This window comes from Muscardinus avellanarius, assembly GCF_963383645.1.
Source record: "Muscardinus avellanarius genome assembly, chromosome: 17".
Classification (NCBI taxonomy): Eukaryota; Metazoa; Chordata; class Mammalia; order Rodentia; family Gliridae; genus Muscardinus; species Muscardinus avellanarius.
The window spans coordinates 1,433,440-1,449,570 of NC_137803.1; positions in this window are offsets into that span (position 1 = coordinate 1,433,440).

Here is a 16,131-nt window from a genome sequence, read left to right on the forward strand (position 1 = left end):
TGAATTCAGACATTTTTAAGCAACTACAAGAAATGAAACTTGCTAGAAGGAAACAGGGTTCAAATTCTAATAGGAGATTCAAAAATCACAGATGAGGAACTTGAAGATCTGTGAAAAACAATCTGTGAAACTTGACGTTGCTAGTTGCAGAAATAAGCCCCATGGGCTGGCTGCTCAGGAGGCCCCGCATCTGCAGGGTGCCTACTGTGTCTGAGCCCGGAGATAACCCTGGTGCTTCAGAAAGAGCAGACAATCTAAGCGTGGAGTAGGCCCAGGAGAAAGTGCCGATGACCTCAGCCTGACAGACCGAGAGCGCACTGGCTTTAATGAAGCAGCCGGAGGCTGCAGCCTGGAAGTGTGGCCATCAGGGCCTCTCTTTGGAAAGGCCCTGAGCCCTAGGGTGTCCACACAGTCACTGGTACGAGTGACCAGGAGCAGGTGAGCCTTCCCGGGGAAGGTCATCAGTAAGTTATGTGGTTTCTTCCCATCCCCTGGAACACTGCCCTGGAACTCTGCAGTGCGCACACCTCCCAGCACCCTGAGGCCTCCACACTATGAGAACACCTAAACCAGTCCATGCAGAAGGACTACCTGGAGAGGCCTCAGGGCCTCATGAAGACGGCAGGTCTGGCCAGCCCTCCCCCTAATTTTTCTCCCCAGTCCTGTCCCAGTTGCTTGCAGCTGCAGGTGACCAGAGCTGGGAACCCCCCAGCCAAGGGGGGTTCTCAGGATCTACAGGAAAGTAATCTGCATTGCTGATAGACAGCTGAAACGCATGGTATAAAGATCATCAATTCGCACAGTGTACAGGTGCCAGCCTGCCTCTGGGTGCTGCCCAGTGTATTACCAGACCATGTGGCCAGCTCTCCCGGATTATTCCGAGTAAGCGCTTTATCCCACCTCAAAGGAGGCGCCACCCAGCTGGGTCGGGGCTGGGAACTGAGGAAGGGCCGGGCCGAAGTGGAGTCCAGGGGAAGAGGGTATCACTAGGACCCCAGAGACGAGTGCAGGGCACAGACTGGGGCTTTGCAGCTGGACACACGGGGCCCACAGCCTTTCCACTTGCCTTCATGGTTCATAGGATAAAAGGAATTGTCCTAAGTGACCTTTCACACTGCGAATTCGCACATTCACTGCACCATTAAAAAGTTCAGAAATCGCTGAGTTAGAGCAACACACACACACCCAGCACTAATAAGGCGAAGACGCCTTCTCCGTGTTTCTTGGCATGCTCACAGCCAATCCAGAGGCATAATGCTTCTACAGGAAGTGATTTGCTCACGGAGGTCATGGAGCCACGCCCATGGACTAACTGAAGTGGATTTATCAAGCTTGGTGAAGGGCTAATTTGGTGATGAGTGCATGTATGCCTCTGCCATCTTGAACTCCATTAAGGTGTATGACTATAAAGCACCAATAAAACAGATTTTTTTAAATCAAAGAAACTTCCAATTTCATGAAGACAGACATGTGTCCTGGGTAGAGGTAAGGAGGTCGGAACCAGGCACCTGGCTCTCGGCAGTGGCTGTCCCTGCCTAGCGTGCGTCTCTGAGAGCCATTCTGCTGGTGTTGCTCAGCGTCTCAGCCTCCACCAATAGTAAATCTCATAGGTTGGAAACTTTTGAATGTTCTCTAAACCGTTATTGCTACCTTCTGAAAAAAATCATAGCAGAACAAAGTATTGTTGAATAAAAAACTGGGGCAAATGCTGGAAAGGAATTTGCGATTGCTTCTAGTACTCACTGAGAAGGGAGGGAGTGGGGCTGGCTCAGGACACGGTGGGAGCCGGCGCGTGCAGCTTTCGTTGAGGAAAGGCACGTTCCTGTCCACAGTGAAAGTCTGGTGGAGGAGGGCCTGCCGCTGCCCCAGGAGCAACGCACCTACTGCAGAGGGAGCGGGTCTCAGTACCACTTCATAGGAGCGAGCAAGCCAGTGTGGACCCCCACCTGGCCACTCATAGGAGGACAGCAGCTCAGCTCACCCGGAAGCCCTGTGCGTCCTCAGCTGTCGGTTGCTCTGGACGACCTCTGTGCGTTTGCTTGCCACGGTGGTTCCGTGAACAGAGAAAGGCGGGCCATTCGGTGTTCTCTACAATGACTAATAAACTATTTGGCTACTGGGTGGTCACACTCAGTAAGGTTTCCAACTATGCCTAGGAGGGCTGTCTGTAGAACTGCCAGGAAGGCCGTGCCTGCAGCTGGGGGTGGGGTGAGCGGGTTCACAAATCAGTGTGCTCACACAGTGAGTGGGAGTAGAGGAGAGCACGCTTGCTGCGTCGTGCTCCGTGCCTGGAGCCAGGATGCACTGAGGGATGCAAAGACCGCGGCGGGGCCCATGGCGTTCTGCAGGAGGAGCAGGGGAAGGGCTGTAGCAGCTCTCAAAGCTCACACCAGGGCCCAGAAAGCTCCACCATAGCCCTCTGGAGAGCAGGGGCCTTCACCGGGCCAACAGTATTCCAGGGAAGGAAACGGAGGCCAAGAAAGCCCGTAGTGGGCAGAGACGTGGCCCAGGCCGCACCCTCAGTCCCCGGCTGTCGCGCCGGCTGCTCTGGTACCTTCTTTAACCCTCAGCAGAGCTCCTCCTTCTGATGGCCATGAAATCGCATCAAGGTCATTTTTAATAACTGCCAATAGCTTGAGAGCAGCAGTCAGTTTTATTGACACCCACGCTGAAGAGCTCAGGGAGCCATAAGGAGCAGGCCACCCCACCGCTGCCCGGGAGCTGCGATCCACTGGGAAACAGATTATTATTGATATTAGTAAATTAGTATTGATAGAAATTTGATGAGTATGGTGCATCTGGGTCACTCCACGAGGTGCTGAGGTCAACATCCCAGGAAGCACAGAAGCTCCGCAGCTGCACAGATGCGCATCCACCGTCCATGCACCTGTTCCTCTTCCTCTCACTTGTTTTTGGAAGAGAAGGCATGGACGGCAACCTTCACGCTCCAGACATACCACTACGTCTTCCACTCCAAAAGCCATGGAATTGCCAAGTGGCCCCATTTGAATTTTGCTATTTCTCCTCTGTTAGAAAGAAATACCCCCATAGCTCATATTTGCATTGATTTCTGGGACTTTTAAATTGAAATTCTCAAATTGATTTCTAAAATTCTGAACACAAAGAGGATGTTTGAGGATGGCTCTATAGAATAGGTGGCTTCTTGGGTACGACCCTTGAGCGATGGTCCAGGGTTGCCTGCAGGCAGAAGCTTGGGGCTAGCCTTGCCCAAGGGCTATAGTGCAGCTCTGAGACCCTTCCTAGAGCAGGAAACAGCCATCCCTTGGGCCCTGATGCTTTCAGAGCAGAACAGATGCACATTTCAGTGAAAAAATGTTAGAAAAGGGGAATGACACTGTTTACAAGATGATCACCAGGAAGCAACAGTGTAGACTGGTTGTAGATGCGGGAGAGCTCAGGATAGCAACAGATCTGGAGGGCCAGACCACCAACAGGAAGTAACTGTGCTGGCTTCTTCCATTGGAGAGGCTGAAGACCTTGGGAAGGGAATGACTGATTGTGTGGGAAAACAGCAGGGTTCCCAGGAAAAATATAGGCGAGGCTGCAAACATGAAGGCCATTTCAAGATTCATGTCTGATTTCATTCATATGACATGCCCAAATCGCACAGGTCCATTAAGACAGATGGCAGTGGTGAGGGCTGGAACTGGGGTCCAAGGGTTGCTTTTTGGGGGGGTTGAAAACGTTCTGAAATCCAAAATGGCAATGCTACACAACTATCTTAATAAATAAAACATTGTATTGTTTATTTATTTACTTATTGACTGGTTGGTTTATACTGGAGATGAATCCCAGCCCTTTTTATTTTTTTTTTGAAACAGGGTCTCACTAAGTTGCTGAGGGCCTCAATAAGTTGCTGTGCCTGGTTTCACACCTGTGATCCTGCTGTCTCAGCCTTCCAAGTACTAGGATTACAGGTATGCTCCACCACTTCCTACCAATTGTTTCATTTTAAATGGGTGATTCCTGGAGTATGTGAATTATATCTCAATAAAAAATACCAACTTGGGGACATCTCTGCAATAGCGAAAATGAAAATCATGAAGCAGGAGTTAGCAATCATGCTATTTATTTTAATGTTAGGGTACAGATTTAGTAAATCAGGGAATTAGCGCTCCTGACATTATGCCTTGTATTTCTAATTCTGTAAATTCAGAGTGAGATAAGATAACTAGGGTGAAAAAATGCTTGTGCTCCGGGCCACCCCCAAGGCAGCTAATGAGAAGAGGTGCTGCCTGCTGACCCAGAGCTCTGGCTGCCTGGGCAAGTGTGCTGGGGCTGGACAGACAGATGTCACTCGCTCAGACAGAATGGGTGTGTTCTATCCAGGTGTTGGTTGAGCCACTGAGACAACAGTGGCATTCGACCCCAACCAGTCCCCTCACATGGCGACAGGTCTGCGGCCAGCAGGGTGGACGGGTCTGTGGCCAGCTCTTTTGCTCTTCTCCTGATCGTTGATCCCCCATACACTATCTCTCTATTACTAATTACTCCCAGTAATGCATCTACCAATACACTCAGGGGTCTAAATGGTTTAATGTGGAGCTATTTGCAGACACCTATTTAAAAATATTTTCCCTCTCTGGAAGATGCACAAGGAGATAAAATTCTGTTCCTGAGGGTCCATTTCACTGCCTGGTGGCCCCTTATCAGGGAATTGAGAAGAGTTCTCTACATGGTACAGCAGAGAGAGAGAGAGAGACAGAGAGACAGAGAGAGAGACAGAGAGAGAGAGAGACAGAGAGAGAGAGACAGAGAGAGACAGAGAAAGAATGGATTAATATCACTTAAACACCAAATAGAGAGAGGGAGAGAATATCACTTAAACACCAACTAGATCCAAGAGCCTGGAGAGCGTCCAGGCGAACATCATCTTAGGAGTGAGGAGACAGAAATCAAAGCCAGCGAGTGGCTCAAGTCAGAATCCGGCAAATCCAGCTGCTCCAAGATGGAGAAACCAAGAGAGCGCCTGAGGCTCCAGAGCTCTGTTCCGAGAAGAGAAACAACTCTGCTTTCTCCTCGGGTTATCTGTAGCTCTAATGGACACAGATTCAGGCTCCTGAGTTCCAAATTACCTGCCAAATATCAGACAAGGAAGAATGAGAATTTACTGTGGAAAGAAGCAAAGGAAGAGAAACTACTTTGAAAAAGACAAAATTAAAATCAAGTACTACAGGATTTTTATTTTTTATTTATTGTTTCACAGTTTTGCTAGCACATCATAGTGAAATTCAGAGTTATGCATTCATACAGGCAGACAGCATTTCTTGGTGTCATTCCCCCGTAACTTCATCCCGCGAGCCCCTCCTTCCTCTCCATACATGCAGTGAGGTTGTCAGAAACCTTCTATAGGAGCATAAGACAAATTCATCAGTTTTTCTTTCTCATCTACATTCTCCCCTCCCCTTCTCTCTCCTTGATCCCCTCCCACTATTAAACTGAACTTTCTCCTCTTGTTTCTGGACTCTCGTCTCCTTTCTGTTCTCTCTCTTGTCTCCTTTCTGGACTCTCTCTCTTCTCCTTTCTGTATGCTCTCCTGTCTCCTTTCTCCTCTCTCGTCTCCTTTTTGGTCTCCTGTCTCCTTTCTGGTCTCTCTGGTCTCCTTTCTGCTCTCTCCTCTCCTTTCTGGACTCTCTCCTATCTCCTTTCTGCTCTCTTGTCTCCTTTCTGGTCTCTCCTGTCTCCTTTCTGGACTCTCTCCTGTCTCCTTTCTGGTCTGTCTCATCTCCTTCCTGGTCTATCTCTCATCTCCTTTCTGGTCTCTCTTGTCTCCTTTCTGGTCTCTCCCATCTCCTTTCTGGAAACTCTCCTGTCTCCTTTCTGGTCTATCTCTCGTCTCCTTTCTTGTCTCTCTCCTCTCCTTTCTGGACTCTCTCCCATCTCCTTTCTGGTCTCTCATCTCCTTTCTGGCCTCTCGTCTTCTTTCTGGTCTCTCCTGTCTCCCCTCTGGACTCTCTCCTGTCTTCTTTCTGGTCTCTCTCGTCTCTTTTCTGGTCTCTCCTTTCTCCTTTCTGGTCTCTCTCTCTCTCTTGTCTCCTTTCTGGTCTCTCTCGTCTCTTTTCTGGTCTCTCCTTTCTCCTTTCTGGTCTCTCTCGTCTTTTTTCTGGTCTCTCTCTTGTCTCCTTTCTGGTCTCTCTCATTTCCTTTCTGGTCTCTTGTCTCCTTTCTGGTCTTTCTCTCGTCCCCTTTCTGGTGTCTCTTGTTTCCTTTCTGGTCTCTCCTGTACCCGTTCTGGACTCTCTCCTGTCTTCTTTCTGGTCTCTCTCATCTCCTTTGTGGTCCATCTCCTTTGTGGTCTCTCTCGTCTTCTTTCTGGTCTCTCTTCTCCTTTCTTGTCTCTCTCATCTCCTTTCTGGTTTCTCCTGTCTCCTTTCTGGTCTCTCTCGTCTTTTTTCTGGACTCTCTCTTGTCTCCTTTCTGGTCTCTCTCATTTCCTTTCTGGTCTCTTGTCTCCTTTCTGGTCTTTCTCTCGTCCCCTTTCTGGTGTCTCTTGTTTCCTTTCTGGTCTCTCCTGTACCCGTTCTGGACTCTCTCCTGTCTTCTTTCTGGTCTCTCTCATCTCCTTTGTGGTCCATCTCCTTTGTGGTCTCTCTCGTCTTCTTTCTGGTCTCTCTTCTCCTTTCTTGTCTCTCTCATCTCCTTTCTGGTTTCTCCTGTCTCCTTTCTGGACTCTCTCCTGTCTTCTTTCTGGTCTCTTTCGTCTCCTTTCTGGTCTCTCTCATCTTTTTTCTGGTCTCTCCTGTCTCTTTTCTGGACTCCTTCCTGTCTTCTTTCTGGTCTCTCTGGTCTCTCTTCTGGTCTCTCCTGTCTCCTTTCTGGACTCTCTCCTGTGTCTTTCTGGCCTCTCTTGTCTCCTTTCTGGTCTCTCCTGTCTCCTTTCTGGTCTCTCTTCTCCTTTCTGGTCTCTCTGGTCTCCTTTCTGGTCTCTCTTCTCCTTTCTGGTCTCTCTGGTCTCCTTTCTGGTCTCTCTCGTCTTCTTTCTGGTCTCTCCAGTCTCCTTTCTGGTCTCTCTGGTCTCCTTTCTGGTCTCTCTTTTCTTCTTTCTGGTCTCTCTCTCATCTCCTTTCTGGTCTACCATCTCCATTCTGGTGTCTAGTCTCCTTTCTGGTCTCTTGTCTCTTTTCTGGTCTTTCTCATCTCCTTTCTGGGCTCTCCCGTATCCGTCCTGGACTCTCTCCTGTCTTCTTTCTGGTCTCTTTCGTCTCCTTTCCGGTATCTCCTGTCCCCTTTCTGGACTCTCTCCTGTCTCCTTTCTGGTCTTTCTGGTCTCCTTTCTGGTCTCTCTGGTCTCCTTGCTGGTCTCTCTTTTCTTCTTTCTGGTCTCTCTCTCATCTCCTTTCTGGTCTATCATCTCCATTCTGGTGTCTCATCTCCTTTCTGGTCTCTTGTCTCTTTTCTGGCCTCTCTCGTCTCCTTTCTGGGCTCTCCCGTATCCTTCCTGGACTCTCTCCTGTCTTCTTTCTGGTCTCTCTCATCTCCTTTCTGGTCTCTCTGGTCTCCTTTCTGGTCTCTCTCATCTCCTTTCTGGTCTCTCTCGTCTCCTTCCTGGTCTCTCTCTCATCTCCTTTCTGGTCTCACTCATCTCCTTTCTGGTCTATCGTCTCCGTTCTGGTGTCTCATCTCCTTTCTGGTCTCTTCTCTCTTTTCTGGTCTCTCTCGTCTCCTTTCTGGGCTATACTGTCTCCTTTCTGGACTCTGTCCTGTCTCCTTTTTTGTCTCTCTTATCTCTTTCTGGTCTATCTCGTCTCCTTTCTGTTCTCGTCTCCTTTCTTGTCTCTCTCATCTCCTTTCTGGGCTCTCCCGTATCCTTTCTGGACTCTCCCTTGTCTCCTTTCTGCTCTCTCATCTCTTTCTGGTCTCTCTTGTCTCCTTTCTGGTCTCTCGTCTCCTTTCTTGCCTACCATCTCTTTTCTGGTCTCTTGTCTCCTTTCTGGTCTCTTGCCTCCTTTCTAGTATCTCGTCTCCTTTCTGGACTCTCTCGTCTCTTTCTGGTCTCTCTCATCTCCTTTCTGGTCTCTCATCTCCTATCTGGTTTCTCTCATCTACTTTCTGGTGTCTCATCTCCTTTCTGGACTCTCCCCTGTCTCCTTCCGGCTCTCTCGTCTCTTTCTGGTCTATCTCGTCTCCTTTCTGGACTCCCGTCTCCTTTTTGGTCTCTCGTCTCCTTTCTGGTCTCTCTGTCGTCTCCTTTCTGATCTCTTTTCTCCTTTCTGCTTTCTCTCATCTCCTTTCTGGTCTCTATCATCTCCTTTCTTGTCTCCCGTCTCCTTTCTGGACTCTTGTCTCTTTTCTGGTCTCTCTCTCGTCTCCTTTCTGGTCTCTCTCGTCTCCTTTCTGGTCTCTATCGTCTCCTTTCTGGACTCTCTCCTGTCTCCTTTCTGCTCTCTTGTCTCTGTTCTGGTCTCTCTTGTCTCCTTTCTGGTCTTCCGTCTCCTTTCTCATCTCTCGTCTCCTTTCTGGACTCTCTCCTGTTTCCTTTCTGGTCTCTCGTCTCTTTCTAGTCTCTCTCATCTCCTTTCTGGTTTCTCGTCTCCTTTCTGGTTTCTCATCTCCTTTCTGGACTCTCCCCTGTCTCTTTTCTGCTCTCGTCTCTTTCTGGTCTCTCTCGGCTCCTTTCTGGTCTCCTGTGTCCTTTGTGGTCTCTCTCGTCGCCTTTCTGATCTCTTGTCTCCTTTCTGGTCTCATCTTCTTTCTGGTCTCTCTCTCATCTCCTTTCTGGTCTCTCATCTCTGTTCTGGTGTCTCATCTCCTTTCTGGTCTCTCTCGTCTCCTTTCTGCTCTCTCGTCTCCTTTCTGGTCTCTTGTTTCCTTTCTCGTCTCTCTCATCTCCTTTCTGGTCTCTCTCATCTCCTTTCTGGTCTCTCTTTTCTTCTTTCTGGTCTCTCTCTCATCTCCTTTCTGGTCTATCATCTCCATTCTGGTGTCTCATCTCCTTTCTGGTCTCTTGTCTCTTTTCTGGCCTCTCTCGTCTCCTTTCTGGGCTCTCCCGTATCCTTCCTGGACTCTCTCCTGTCTTCTTTCTGGTCTCTCTCATCTCCTTTCTGAGCTCTCCTGTCTCCTTTCTGGTCTCTCTTCTCCTTTCTGGTCTCTCTTTTCTTCTTTCTGGTCTCTCGTCTCCTTTCTGGTTTCTCTCATCTCCTTTCTGGTCTCTCGTCTCCGTTCTGGTCTCTCTCATCTCCTTTCTGGTCTCTCTCATCTCCTTTCTGGTCTCTGGTCTCCTTTGTGGTCTCTCTCATCTCCGTTCTGGACTCTCTCCCATCTCCTTTCTGCTCTCTTGTCTCCTTTTGGGTCTCTTTTCTCCTTTCTGGTCTCTCTTTTCTCCTTTCTGGTTTCTCTCATCTCCTTTCTGGTCTCTCGTCTCCGTTCTGGTCTCTCTCATCTCCTTTCTGGGCTCTCCCATCTCCTTTCTGGTCTCTCTCATCTTCTTTCTGGTCTCTCTCATCTCCTTTCTGGTCTCTCTCTCATCTCCTCTCTGGTCTCTCTCATGTCTATTCTGGTCTCTCTCTCTCTCTCTCTCTCTCTCTCTCTCTCTCTCTCTCTCTCTCTCTCTCTCTCTCTCTCGTCTCCTTTCTGGTGTCTCTCATCTCTTTTTTGGTCTCTCATTTCCTTTCTTGTCTCTCTCATATCCTCTCTGGACTCTCCCATCTTGTTTCTGCTCTTTTGTTTCATTTTTCTTCTCTCTCATCTCCTTTCTGGTCTCTTGTCTCCTCCTGGTGTCTCGTCTCCTTTCTGGTCTCTCCTCTCCTTGTCTCCTTTCTGCTCTCTCTCCTCTTTTTCCTCCCCTCCTTCTCTCTCCCCTTCCACTATTCCACTGGTCTCTCCTCATTTCTCTGAAGTCCCTCTTTTTTTTTTTTAATTTTGTCTCTAGTTTCCACATATAAGAGAAAACACAGGACCCGTGGCTTCTGAGACTGACTAATCTCATTGGCATGATATTCTCTAGTTCCACCTTTTATTTTGTTGTTGCAAATGAGATAATTTTCTTCTTCTTTATGGCTGAGTAAAACTCCATTATACATGTGTCTCACACACACACACACACACACACACACACACACACACACACACACCACATTTTCTTTATGCATGCACCCACTGATGGGCCCTAGATTGGCTCCATAGTTTGGCTGTTGGGAATTGAGCTTCCGTAAGCATAGACATGCACCTCTCTCTCTAGTCCTCTGACAGCTCCTTTTGGGAAGATACTGAGGCGGGCGGGGCGGGGCCATGCGGTGGTTCCTGTCCTTTGAGGCGTCTCCACACTGATCTCTGTAGCGGCTCTATTCATTCACAACCCCACCAGCAGTGTATAAATATCCCTTTCCTCATATTCCTGTACACACATACTGTAGGGTTTTGTGTAAATATTGAAACAGTGCTTATATGGGACTGTGTGTAAACCTAGATTGTCAGCTAAACATACATTTTCTAAATTTGCATGGAGACGTCAATCAAGAAACCAAATGGCGTTTTCATCCCAATCTTACCAAGGTACTAGAATCGCTACCTGCAGACTGGAGCCTTCATGTCAGCAGAGACAGAAAATACTCATCATGAAGAGTTTATATTGCTTCCCTGTCCGTGGTGGGAAAGTGTTTTGAGAACTATGAAATATCTTTACTTAAGGAAGATAATGCTGACGTTTCCTGAAAAGTATGTAATTACAAGTGAATTACAAACCGATTGAGTAGGTAACTGGCGGATTTAAGCCACTTGTGCATTGTGCCCTGCTGTGCCGGTCATTTCTCAGGGAAATCCTAGGAGCTTCTGCTCCATCACAGCCTACTGGTAAACCAGAGTAGAAAAAGAGGTGCCAAGAACAAAGTAAACCAACAACTGGCCGCCACACATCTGAAGCCAGTTCTCTAAGGTCGGCTCCTTCATGTGGATTATGAAAACGGTTTGTTTTGCCACAGCCTTCAGCACATTCCTCGTTAAAAAGAATATCTCCAATAATAAATTTCAAATTATTTCCTCTTGCATGTCCATATGTGTAATAAATGGGTACTTTAGTTCCTATCTAATTATCTAGATTGGTGCAGATTTTTTTTTAACAAAATGCCAGTTTTAATTGCAAAAGTGCTGCTGGCTTCAGATTTTAATTGCAATTCACAAATGGTTGGACTGGCAGTGCTCCATTACAAAGAAAGAATCATTTTAATAGCAGAAGTACTGCCTCACTGCAGATTTCAATTTCATTTTACAAGATCCAGGGTCATTCGCATCATGATGAGGCGTAAGAAGGCTGGTGTGACTCGGAGGTGTTGGCTGGGTGACGGCACCACAGTGCATGTGCCTCTCAGAAGCTGCCTTGAACTTGGCTCCCGTTTTCACTCAGAAAAGCAAAACCCAGAGGAATTCTGAAAGCCTTTCCAAAGCCCACATACCCAGTTCACCTGAAGTACGCAGCTCCTTCTACCTGTTCTTTGCCCATCTTCCCGTGGAGTTCTGCAAAGCTGGGAAGGACGTCAGCACGTGGGACCTTGAGCCCCATAGCAGAGCAGGCTGTCTCCATGGACGCGGGCCCCAATCTCACTCTCCACACTGTCCTGAGCCCCAGTGAGCACGTTCAGTGTAAGCTGTGGCTTTTCTCTTACCAGATACCATCAGTGTGCAGGTGAAGGCCAGCTGAGGGTTCCCCATCCTTCTGCAGATGGGATGCAGGCTGGGTGTCTCCCGGGGACAGAACATCCCAGCAGTGTTGGTGTTTCCTTTGCTCAGACTGCCTATTGACAGAGCTCAGAGTCTGAATGAAGTGCCACAGAAGAGGAAGTGACCAAACATGCGTTTTCCTGTTGCCTCCAAGAGGCACTCTAGACTTACATCTCCAGCTGCTGAGAGGGGAGCGCCATCTCCCTGGGTCTTCCTCACAGTGTCCCCTTGTCCCAATCGTCTGGAAGATGGCTGTGCTGAGCACCCTGAAGGCCCCTGCTCTGCCTCCCACTCCTGGCCCCTACAGGAGCACTTAGCAGTCATAGAGGGACCAAGGCGGTGTGCTGACTCAACGGACTGTCATGGCAAGGTACCCTGTGATACCAATATGCCTCTTAACCATGTCATGTTCATAATTTTATGCATGTTCAGATGTAGACCCTCATTAATCAAGATCAGCCTTCCTCCTCTCCTATCTTTCCATTCAAGCTTTGCTGATATTTCCCCTCCATTATCTGGAGTCCCACTGGTATCCTCTGTGTTCCCTAGTTTGGGCATATTAGAGGAAACATATGTACCTTCTCCTTCTGTGCTTGGCTGATCTCACTTAACATAATGTTTTAAAAAAAATAAAATAAAATAGGGCTGGGACTGTAGGTCAGGGATAGAATGTTCTCAATACAACAAAAATCCATAGAGATATAATAATATTTTTTCTTTATAATATTTACCAAAATAACTTGACATTCTAACATCATAAATTTTTTATGATTCTTTTAACTGAGGAAGAAAATAAATCTTTCCTTGCTTGGGTGTTAATACCAACTTCTCTTTATACTTTAAATAAATGGAAGTGTTTTATAACTCAGAAAACATTATTCTCTCAGTCCCAGGGGACTCATCTTGAAAACAGGTAAATATGCATATGTGCCGAGAGAGATGTGCGTAAACATCCGGCCAAACTGGCATACTGCATCTCTGCAGGAACCAAGCACTGCGATTATCCACTACATATGACAGTGATCCTGCACTGAAAGGCTATTTTTCTTCAGTTCATCTCAGGACACTATTAAAACAGAGTTAAGAGTTAAGTCGTTGCTATTTGGTGCAATCGAAATAGGACAGGGCTGCCTCCACCCTCTGCTTCTGCAAATATTTATTGTCTCGGCAAGGCGCTGCTCACACCCTAGCGGCTCAGAGCCAGAAGAACATGTCCAGAGCTGGCGGGGAGCAGGACTTCCCTGCGTCTCCGTGTGCCACGGTCCCGTTCAGACAGCACCGTTTTAAGCGGATCCGCATGAACAATCTCATGAGGACTAAGGCAAAGCGATTAGATTGCATCAGATAAAGCCCTACAGCTCCGCAGACGGTGCTTACAGCTCTTGGAGCACGGTGCCTTGCACGGCCAGGGATCTGGCATCTCCTACAGTGGCTCCGCCCAGTCGCACACCCTGGGCTCTGGAGGGCTGTCTTCTGCTGCTTCTGCAATTCAGGAAATGTCTAGCCTTTCTGCCCAGGGTGGGAATCATGCAGGGAAGACCATCCATCGCCTTCTTAAAACACTGTGGACATTAAAGAGGGGAAGACAACACACAAATTGTTGTGAGGAAGCCATGCAAGGGAAATCTTAGTGGACTTACTTTAAAAACTGGAAGGCCAATAAAATGCATGCTGAAAGTGACCCAGTGCGGTGAGCATGAGAGCGGGTTTGTTACCCGAAAATCTCACCAGCACAGCGACCAGCGCACCGTAAGCCAGCTTAGCGCAAGGCAGTACATGGCTTTCTGCAGATGTGCATGCGCATGTGTGAGGGGCTGCGTCTGTGTTCGTGTGTGTGCCCGGGGGTGGGCTTGGGCGAGGCTCGCAGAAGGAAGCAACTTGCAGCCAGCAGCTCAGGAAACAACTTTCCCTAAGCCTTAACCAACAGGAAGGCCCGCCGCTTCCCCGCACACACACAGCACACAGGCATGCACAGTCGCTACAGCCCCTGCTGAAGCAAGACAAACCTTTACATCAATCCCATTTCAGCTTCAAGGCCCAAGACCCTGGCGCTCAACTCACAGAGGACTCCCCTCCAGATGCCGAAAAGGAAAGATGCAAGCCTCCTCCTCAGACCAGACCTAATCTCCAGGCCCTTTATGAAACTGTAGGAACATAGCCTAATAAACCTTCGTGTAGAAAACACTTGGTCATCCGAGGTTAAGCTGGCATGGGCTCACAGCAGACAGCTGTGCCTCAGCCTCCCAGTCCTGCCTGGCCAGTGGGCAGAAGGGTAGTCAGCATCTCTGCACACAGGACCTCATCTTCCACCTTCACTGCACATGTCCACTGGGTACCCGCGACACCCAGCTGTAGAGGTCCATGAGTACCGCGTGCAGAGGCAGACGGGCGGGCGGTGTGCTGAGGCAGGCCGCCTTTCTTCCTCCACTGAGGACCATTTTCAGGCTCGTGTCATGCCCGCAGGGTGACGTGAATTTGCGATACACACCAACACCCACCTCTTCCCAGCTGTGCCGTGGGGTCAACCGACTTGATTTGGCGGTGCGGTAATTTCCTTCTCTGTGCAATATGGATCTAACAGGACTTCCCTCGGGGGAAGGAGTGAGGGGTCAGGCAGGTCAGCATGGCCTAGAGCAAGGCTGGACAGGACTCTCCAGCCACCTGGCCCTCCAGGTGCCATCTCTGGCCTTGTCCCAGGGCCAATGGTTCTGCGCTACCTGGCAGAGCCTGGCAGATGAGCTATCCTGGTACAAATAGTAGTAAGTCCAGTACTATTTCTGCAGAGCTGCAGCCACTCCACAGCCGTCTGGGACCGAGTGAGGTGTGCAAACCTCACTACCTTTCTTGTTCTCAAAGCACTTTTGCCTGCAGAGAAGATCTGTCCCCCAGTGTTCGTGGGTGCTAGGAAGTTTGGCTAACGAAACCCAGCCTCCAGGAGCAGCCTGCAGAGTGTCATAGCTTACAAAGTGCCTCACAAGCGCTAATTATTACTTCTGTAGATTATTTTTACATTTTTTCCAAAAGAGTAAAATAAAACAGCATAAGCAGAAAAACATAAAAAGCAAGAATTGTTTTATGGGCCCCTGGCTGAGCTTTCTGAACTTAAACATTATGTGCAGAGGAACATTAGGTGCAGTAATTATATAGCAATGCCTCACTGTATGACTATCGTCTTGCTCATCGTCGCTTCTCCTTCTCCTGGGACGGAAGGGATTGACCCATCTACTCTGCACTTGGAGAGCGCTCCTGACCCTCTGTGTCCCTTGGACACCCAATGGGCCTCCCGCTTTACAAAGCCCAAGGACAGCCCTGCAGATCTTAGAACAACTTCTATGCTTACCAGTTACTTGATGGAAATTAAAGATCTTGAAGCGCCCAATCAAAACAGATGCAGGGCATGGAATTAGCAGGCATGAACTTAGACATGGATGAATTTAAATGGAATGAAATAAAAGGGTTGAGCATGGTTCTTAGGCTATTTCTAATCTGAACAGTCCTTGAAAACAGCCATGTCCCTGGGAAGCAGCCCAGGAGCAGTGCTGTGCTGGAAATATTGAGTGTGTGTGTGCATGTGTGTGGATGTGTATGTGTGTAAGCACTCATCCAAGTTTATGGACGTCTAACGGGTCAGGCCAAGCAACGCAGGGCTACACTCCCAGACCCATTTTATATTTTTGAAACAGGGTCTCTTACACCAGTGCAGCTGGCTTCGAACCTGTGCGATCCTCCTGTCTCCGCCTCCCAAGCGCGGGGATTACAAGCGTGCACTACCACGCCCGGCTACACATCTGTATTTAAATGCTCACATATAATACATGCATATAAACGTGTGTGCATATACATGGTGCGCATACATGTGGCATGCACACAAATTGGCCAGGGTTTGTGGACTGCCTTCAGAAGCTGGGACTGTGCTGGTGGAGGTACCACTGCGCGTACGATGGCGTGGAGTGTGGTGGCCACATTCCTGGGAAAGGGAAGTCCATACTGTGGCCACAAGAAATGACCAGCTCAGTGATGGGATTAAAAGCCAGCAGAGCTGTATGCAGGCCCTGGTGGCGAGCTCGGCGCAAACTGGAAAGGAGAAGACCCTCCCAGACGCCAAGCATCTCTCCCGCGTATACACGGCATGCTTCTGTATAAATAGAAAACTGATTATGCCTTTAACACACTTGGGCTCTCCTCATCTTCTCATCGTCCCAGGATAATGAGTCATTAGAAAAAAATAATATTGGCAGTACAGCTTAGTGTCCCCGGCACCCATCTCGTCTACACTGCTGGCCACTTGGAGAGCCCAGCCTCCACGGTCCTGTCGAGTGCATCCTTGACCCGTGACCCACACACCAGCACCGCATACTGCCATTCTTGTGCTTAGAGTCTGTGCCTTACACTCTGCTGATAGGCACAAAGGAAGCCATCAAAGACACCGAAACCTGCGTGTGTAGCAGCTGCCTTCAG